Source organism: Pempheris klunzingeri, chromosome 14 (genome assembly GCF_042242105.1).
Source record: "Pempheris klunzingeri isolate RE-2024b chromosome 14, fPemKlu1.hap1, whole genome shotgun sequence".
Lineage (NCBI taxonomy): Eukaryota > Metazoa > Chordata > Actinopteri > Acropomatiformes > Pempheridae > Pempheris > Pempheris klunzingeri.
In genome coordinates this window covers 6952111-6961627 of record NC_092025.1, presented here as the reverse complement: position 1 = coordinate 6961627, position 9517 = coordinate 6952111, and positions in this window count along the sequence as shown.

Sequence of the window (9517 nt, the reverse complement as noted above, 5' to 3'; positions counted from 1 at the left end):
GCTGTCCAGAGGATTAACATCTGCATCAGTGTGAACAGAGAGAAAGAGAGGAAAAAACGCAGAGGAATGTAATCTGGTGCTTCCTAATTAAAATTTTAAGACCACCTCCATCTCAAAAATAGGTTGCCTACCTACAGGAGAAGAGATTTGACAATGCTTTATATACGCCACATGCTCTCATTGACATGCAGCAGGGGAAGGCTGCAATCTTCTCTCTGACCTGCATAACAGGAGTGCACGTTTTCCATCAAGGCTACATTTCAGGGTGAAGCAGCGCAGCACGGATGGAGAAATTAACTTGTCATCTTTTGCTTACCTTATAAGCAAATACACTTACAGATTTATTTGTGCGATGGCAGCAGCCTGGCACAACAGCTCAACACCTGTCTGCTGATCACACTGAGTGAAACATCAGCAGGATCAGCACCATGGACAGCGACTCCTGCAACAAGCCGGAGGGACACAGTCAGACAGGAAACATATGACCCTCAGCCTGGTTTTCAAAGGATGTTTCAACCATATTCAGCGAAGGCAGTTCAGAAAGTCCACATACAAGAAGTGTGAAGCTTTGAAAGCTTTGAGATCAATCAGAAATCCATAATATTAGAGCCAAGAGCGCAAACTTGTGTACTGCATGTGTAATTTAGAGAGAATTAAACATTCCACAGCGCTGACATGTGATATCAATATATAATATAATATAGTACTGCTTTCTTCTGGCACACAACCCTGCACAAATTTTGAGTGGGTGATGTTTCTATGGTAAAAGCAGGCTCTCTAACGGGTGGGAATGCAGGAATGAAACATGTCTTTTGACAATACTATAGAGACAAAAGGTGCTTGCATCTCTCCATCTGTTCTATTTGTGCCATACACTGTTCAGTGACATTCAACCCTCACTGAAATCGCCAGTTAGCAACAATCTAACAAGACACATAAACTTATTATTCTTATAAACTATTCACTATTTTATATTCTATGCCTCATTTCCCCTGAAAAAAAACAATCTTTTTAGTTAACACAACTACCAAAACAGAACCTTTTTCACCTTTCTTTGATTATTTGCAAATCTAAAGAAAAAAGTTTTACCAGAGACATTTCATTGATTCTAAGGATGCAAACCCGCTGCTGGACCTCTACTGGTCCAACACTACAACTCTGCACAGCTCATCACTCATTTCTTGATTAAGAACTTCAGCTCAAAATTCGTTCTTCATCAACTACTGGCAAGCCCAGTGAGATGCCACTCCTACCCTTCATACGTTTCTCATTTAACCTTTAATGATTCCAGAATGATCCAATTCTCTGACCCGAATAAAATTATGATGATTCAACCCTCAAACATGTTAGTGTTTGGTAAGCAGAGGTCTCAGGTTGGCAAGTAAACACTTGTACATAATGAGTCACACTTTGATGCCAGCGCTTCTTTTGTGGTTTTCTGTTTGTTTTTTCAAATGGTGGCAGCATCAATTTGTAATACGACTCCTCATTAATGTCATTTTCACTGTCTTGGGAAAGAAAAGTCATAAAAATAACAAACAGAAGGAAAATGAAGCAGAGACAATGTGCACACAAAACCTGACATTTGGCAGAAAACATGAATTGCTTGAGAGCTTGTGTTGAACTAAAAACACAATCAATTAACAGAAATCTGAACAAAAATGACAACCCCCCCCCCCCCACCCCCACCCGCACACACACACACACACACACACACACACACACACACCCGCACACACCCACACACCCACAAAACAAAAAAGAAAAAAACACGTGCTGCTGGTCTGCATGCAGCTATGAGCTTCAGAGCCCAGCAGAAAGGAGAGAAACCAAGATACTCATGCAGCCTTATTCTTTATGTCTTATATCTCCTATTTTTAATATTCCAACAAACTGCATTACTCACCTGGGTGCAGTTGTCAGTGAGTCAGCTCAGTGTGGAAGTTGTGGCCTCAGGATATGAATTTATCTTCCATATCGCTCTGTAGAAAGACAGATTATCTTCAATTAACGAATTGTAAAGAGAGTTTTGTAATCACCAGGAAAACCAGCCGGAAATTATTCCACATTAGAGAGTTTAAGAAGCCTATTAGAAGCCAAATATGTGGGCCAGTAGATTTAGCAGCTGGAGTAAAAACACAAATAAAACATCACAGTTACAGCCTAGAAACAAATCAAAATGTTAAATTACAAATGGATTCTTGGGCAACTAGATTGTTGCACAATAAGAATGCGAGAAGAAAGACGATTATCCCATCAGTAGGCTGTGCATGAGGGACAAACAGACTGGTCCATTTGGTGCGCACAGCAGTCCCACACATACTCACAGAAAGCCCTGAATCTCAGCTGGACCCTGGTCACAGCGTGGCTACTCTGCACCAGCTCCACGGAGGAAGACACCCCGTGTGCCATTCACACAGCAGGCTGGTGTAATGGTGTTGGCTTGTTGCGCTGCTGTCTTGGAAATGACGCGTAGCTTTCCACGGTGCCTCTCCGCTGTTTTTTTTTCCTGACAGGTACCCTGCCTCAGCAAACTTAACACTGTGGGATTAGTTCCTCTTGTTAAATCCCCCTTGTTCCACCTCGGCGACACCTTCCGCAAGGCTAAGTCATTTCTCGGGAACCACAATGCGTTTTCAGCTTTATCCTCTCCAGGCTACGTGCGATTGTTGATGCGTAAAATAATAAATTAAATTACTGACTGTGTCCTCAGTCGTCCTGCTTGTATCAGTGAGGAATTTCTTCAAAACTGTCAATTTCTTTTTAAAAAATTGTCTTTCAGGGTGTTTGCTTATCCGGAAAATAAACTGAGAGAGAGAAAAAGAACCCTTTGCGTTTCTGTCTGAGCTGGATAACGCAAAGAACCAAACAGGACCGCACATGAGAGTAGGCGTGAATGAATGGTGAAGGATTGAGAGGACACAAACCACACAGTGCACGGATCAGGACAAGATGGATATCAAGCAGAGGGATGGTGGCAGACAAGAAAGAGGAGTGTGGTGTTATGCAAATGGAAGTCTTGTCTTACTCTTGCGGTGGGCAGCATTGGCACAAGAAACGATGAGCGAGAAGGGAAAGCAGTAACACTGCAGAAACAGGGGAGGAGACGTTCAGAAACAGCGCTACACGCACGGCTGGTTCTCCTGACTGCGCATCAGGAGTCCAGGATGAATGACCATTTCACTCCGAAATCCTCATCATCAGCTTATTATCGCTATCAGCCATCAGCACAGATACCCTGCTGGAAGCTGATGGTCTGAATTTCGTTGAAAGACTCCCAGATGTTGCTGCCTGTAGGTCTGTTGTAGGTTGGTGATCTGGTTTTTGTTGTAGCCTGGATGGTTGTAGAAGAAAAACACATTATGAATTTTACTCTGAGTAAATGTGAAATCATGATGCACATCACTAATGTATAAAACCATCAGAAGTTAGGAACAGGATCTATTATTGGGGAGGAAACAAAACAAGCTAAATTAGGCTAAAAGTCAATGAGCTGTAGCAGCCCCATCCATAAGGCTCATTACACACCAGATCTCTGGGTAAAGTTTGGCCTTAGGGTGGTGCCTGAGTAAATGTTCTTGTCATGAGGAGTGAGAGTATGGAGTTTTCTCAGTGCTGGAAACAGTTTTATGTGTAGCTCCAGAGGGGGCAGTGTTGTGCAAGGACACAATAGCTAGCTCAAAGTTCAATTCACGCCAATTAAAACAAACAAAAAATGAACTGCATTTCTTTGTTATTTTGTTGAGGTAACCAGTCGTTTTACAAAATACCGTTTAACTTGGGTGGAGCTTAAATCGAGTGCGTCGTTTGAAAGTCATTACTGGTGTTTCAGACCTTACGGGCACAATTTACATTAAAATGAAGAGGGATGATACTCATATAATAATGATTGTTCTGTTTATATCTGTTCTGATTTGTTGATAAAAGTCCTCCATATGAACTGGCTTCAGCAGGACCGGTAGCTGCCTCATGCATAACACTGGGAGGAGGTTTCTAAAGCCTGAGCAAATAAGCCTAATGATGTCATAGTGATGTAATTAAGGTAATTTTGAATTTGGCTTGAGACTTATACAATTATTCAACAGAAAACCTGCATTATAATCTGGAAGCACAACATTTTAAAACAAGTGTGCATTCAACAGGCAGTTGAGGCCTAATGAAAGATGTGATTGAGTTGCATTATGGGAATTGTAGGGTCCAGGGTTTCTGGAGTTTGTATGAGGCTGTAAATGAGAACGTGCTAAATGTGCCATTTTAGCATACTTGAATTAGGATGGTTGCAGCATGGTGGTACGGTGGTGCCTCACAGCAAGGAGGGTCCAGGTTCGAATCTGCTGGCTGGTGGTGACTCTAACTTGCCCGTAGGTGTGAGTGAGTGGGTGGTTGTCTGTCTCTACATGGAGCTGGGATTGGCAATGGATGGATGGACATACATTACAGTCATGTCAAAGCACATGTGAGGGCGACAGGAATTCAGTCTTTAGTCACTCACTGAAATATTAGACGAGTGGAAACGCTGACCTGTGAAGTGATCAGCAACATCATCAGGATCAATCCTCTGGGTACCATGACCGTCTGTATCCAACAGCATCCACTTGGTTTTTTTTTTACCCTGGAAGTGTTGAACAGACCACAGACCATCCCCAGATCTGCTCTGCTAGCAAAGCTAAACATATAGCTTTTATTTAGATAGAATTAATAACATTTGTTTTTTAGCAGTGTAAGATTGCCTGTACTACCTATAACCTTGGAGAGAAATAAAGAGTGATTACACTGAGATCTGAAGGACAGAAAGCACCGGGGAAGGGGAGACGCCCCAAACACAGTTAAAGACATCTCAGTTTAAAATCACAAAATAAGACCAGTGCAGGAGTTTGCACTATGGAAAATGATGTCATTTCCATCACATCTTGTGCAACACATGGACATGGACACTGATCAGAAGCCCTTCCCTCTTGACTTTGTGCACATATTTCCTGCAGCACTGACACACTGCTCTGTTAAACAAAGCGAGAACTTCTAAACATAACTCACCCTCATTAATGTGAAGTGAGTGATCCCGCCATTGGTTTTATAAATATATGGGCTACAGCCGACAGGTTAACAGACAACACTTTTGAATAGACTTGGAGAGGCATATTCAATCAACATTTAAACAGATTGAATACGTGTATGAGTATGAATACAGATATGTGATCTTTTAATTGACAGCTAGCATTGACCTACTCTTAGAACCACTTACCATTTCTTTTTCATCTTAGCCGATGAAATCTTGTGAAATACTAAATAGCACAGTTGTAGCCAGCATATTCATTCATTGCAAATGGGAGCAGATGGTGATGTATGTGCATATAGTTTGGGAGAGGAGGAGGAGGTGGTGCTCAGTGTAACCCATGATACTGATGGCTCCTTCCCTGGATACACTATCACACTCTCCAATGTGTTCAAATTAGCAGAAATGCCTGTCACAGGCCAGTCAGCTTGGATAATGTCGCCATCAATCTTTCGTATTCCAATCACTGTCAGTCAGCACCATGGACAGCACCTCAGACAGCACCTCAGACCTTCTCATAGACGCAGACAAAATGAGTGGTTGAAAATGACAGCAAACATAATCATTGTTCGAAAGCACACTCACAATATACACTACATTAGTTTAACCCCTAGGAAAAATTGCTATTCAGTGCAACAACTCTGCTATAAATTCTACCTTTACAGTTCATAATGTTCAGTTTTTGGTGACACTGTCTAAAATGTGCAAACTAAATTACATGTTTATTACTGAGGCCATAGTTAAAGGTGGCTCACTTCTGAATATAATGCACTCTGGCACAACACCCCCTCTAACTACTGCGTGACCTCAAAACTAAACATGTCCTTTAATTAACACCTCTATGACAGTGTCAACAAAAACTGAAGATTATCATCATAAAAGCAGAGTTAATGTCTGAACACTTGTACTGGACTACATTAGACTGTGCAGGTGCACCAAATAAAGTGGCCACTGACTGTATATTTCTGGTGCGAAGCCCAGACCTGCATGAAAGCTGTGAGTTTGAAGGAGATTATCAAACAAAAAAAGTCAACTCAAGGTCCTCTTACGAGCTTTTTTTCAACTGCACCTCATGGTCTTCATCAACACACGGAACTAGCTCGACTGCCACCGTGTCAGCTTGTGATTTGTTGTTATTAGAGAGAAGTAGGTTTCTTGGTCCTGTGTTCATGTTTTGGGGACAGCGTCCACTAACAGCTGGTTTGCTGATGCAATATAAGAGAAATTCATGAGGTTGCAGCAAGAAGCCAAATCTTTTGTGAGTTATGTTCTATAAAGCAGATTCTTGGTTTTCTGTGATTCGCACTCTGCCCGTGGGCCATGGTCTGCAGTCCTTTGTGTGGTTGCATCAAAGTATACAAAGCAATATTGTCAAAAACTAATGGTTTTTGGTGTCTCTCTCTCTGGTCCTCTGCAAAACTTTGGTGACAAACCTGCAAAAATCCCTCAGAAAGTGTGTCCATTGGAGTATTTGCTATTTTTGCAAATACTTTTGAGCTTGCTTTCTTATGTATTTGTCAACTGTCTCAAGTTTATTCCTTTTTTAATGAATGTCTCTCATGTCCTATTTGAAGAGTAGACAACAGACTCCAAAGGCTGGATTTTATTTGAAAGCGTCTTTGCATGCATGTGGTTTTATGCCTTTACTTGCTTTCTCCTTCTGTAAGCAGTTAGCTCAGGTGGTGTGCAGCTAACGCTCACCGTGACCTTAGACCTTTGCAGAATGAAGCCAGAAATATAACTCTGCAAGTAAAGATGGCAACAGGTGGCTGCAGGACAACACAGACGTTTCTCTAGAGAACAAAAGTGCATCGTTATCACCCAGAGGAGAGACAGGCAAGTTTCTAAATCCTTGAAATTTTTCTAGGGAGATACTCAGCTGTATTTATTAAAACACACATATTGCTCTGTTGTATAACTGGAATCTAAATTCCTGCAGAATCAGGACAGTTTGCAGTATGCTCATGTTTTCTTAATGTCTCTTTTTGTTCCAACCGAGGTTATTACACAACTTTTTTTTTTTTTAAAACCGGCCAATGAACGTTGAACCAATGAACTTCTTTTCAAATCAATAACCAGTGATACGTTGTGCCAAAGCGAAGTTAGTGCGAAACATCAGCTAACCTCCATGGAAACACAGAGACGTCTTCCAGGATTATCTGAACTGTATTTAAAGGGCACAAAACGTTTGATTTCTGGTTAGAGGCTGAAAAGCAACCTCACTGGATTTGTTTTGGTTGCTATGGTAACTGTGCGGTTACTGTGTATCCATGGATGTTACGGACGCCTTTATGGTTGCAGTCCTGCTGAGCGCTCTTCTGGCAGACATTTGTAAATGTATTTTTAGCTTGTAATAAATTCATAATAAAATGGGATTATGTTCAGTGAACCGCTGATTGTGGGCTGTTGTTGCTTTGCGGCCACTGCTGAGCTGTGTGTAGTGTCTGCTGCCTACAGCATCACGGTCGGGGCAGAACAGTGGTCTCTTTGTTGCCATGAGATCATGATAAACACATGACACAACAAAAAAGGGCATCATCTGCATACTTGATAAGTGAGCTTCTCACCTCATTGCTTTTATAGATGTTTGTACAGCATGAAGGACATGCTGAGTCCCGTCAGACAAGAGGCTCCAGCAGGGTCCAGTCTGGCAGCATCTGTGCACAATTAACTGCAGAATCCAACAGCTTTTTAACCACAATATAAAGCTGATTCATATTGTAAACGTGTCAGCGGGGTGCTGTACGCTGCAATTTATACCTTGGCTTTCACTGCCTCTGTGCAACACTGTGCCCTTTGAGTGTTCTCTTAGTTTACTCTCATTTTTTTTAATGTTAACGTGATGAATAAAGCTGCTGGAAAAAACGTTGAGGCCCAAAGGACTACAGGTCAGCGATCTGATCTTAGTGTATTGGTAGCATAGCTGATGACTCCAACACATGCCTGTACCTTTGGGATGGTCTTGATATCTAGTAACTGATGCAAAATCCCACTTAACTCTGCCATTAGCCACCCAGTGCACTGATCCAGCTGTGACTGGGGTTAATGAGTCATCAGGCGTGCAGTCATATTAGTCCTGCTATTAATCTTCAAATGTAGATGTTTTTTACAAATAACAGCAGTTTTTAAATTATCAATAATGATGCACTCTCTTCGTCAAATGAGTTATAAAGGATGTCTCAAAGCCTGCATGTAGTGCAAATAAAACCCATGGAGGAATTTAGGATTCGGCTTTCAGACTGAGTCATTTGTTTTAAAACAATACTGCTGTTAGACACCTAATGTGGCCATCTGTTGCTGCCTCTGCCTCTCACATGTTGCCATCTTGTGGACGATTTAAAATCTGTCAGTCTTCATTTGCGCTAATACACCATTTAAAATGCTCCTGGAGTCCCACATACAGAGCCAGTCTAGCAGCTGCAACAGCCAACACAATATTTATTTATTCTGCAGTAACACATGTGATTGTTGAGCTTTTTAATATCAAACCACGATGGTGTTAAACCAGCAGTTATTCAGTGATGCACACACCTGGCTAATGCCAGACTCATGATAATAACAATAATAATCTCTCTTTGCTGTGAACATTGTATGATTTTAAGATCTGTATAACTGGATTAAAGGCTGAAAAGCTGCGATCATTGCCATTACATTATCATATCAAGGGACAAGAGAATTTTGTTTAGTATTGTCATTAAAATGTATTTAAAAACATCCCTCTTCACGTATCTGACACCTACAGTTGCAAGCTCCTTTGAATAAATAAAATAATAGTGAAAGAAATAGTGACATTCTGATGAGCATATAACTGACTTATAAAGAATGAAATCATCATTAACAGTGTGGAGTTCTAAATTGGCAGAACTATAAATTATCAAGAGATGTATGTGCTAAGACATGTTACAAATCATACTGACATCTAGCAAAAGCATTTTAGGGTTTCATACATGAGGTTTCTTGTCACACCTTCATAAAGCTGCACTCACTTATTATCACCACTAGTGGGAAGCCTAAAGCCAGGAATGAGACAACAGCAGGTCTGTGTGCTCGATGGTTTGGACTACAAGGGACAGAACATCCTAGAAAGGGCTCAACAAGAGGTGGAACTACTCTTCATTTTGAGTTGACATGAACAGCAGTCAGTGCACGTAGTACCTGCAGCACTGAGGATGGTCCATCCATACATCCTCCTATTGATCAATGCACATTTGTCACCTATCTTGCCTTCATTAGGGTGCTGTTTGCTGTTGTTTCCACCTATTCTTCCTTATGTACAGTCGGTTGATCAATAATGGCACCAATAGATCACCATAGGGTACAAAGCATCATCTCCATAAAGACGAAACATACAATAATACAACCTTTCTGAATATTCACTTACAATCTTTCATCTTCGATGTGCAGGTTGTCGGTCAATTTTAAAAACCATAGTCAAACTGTCCTCACGTCCTAGTAATTATGGAT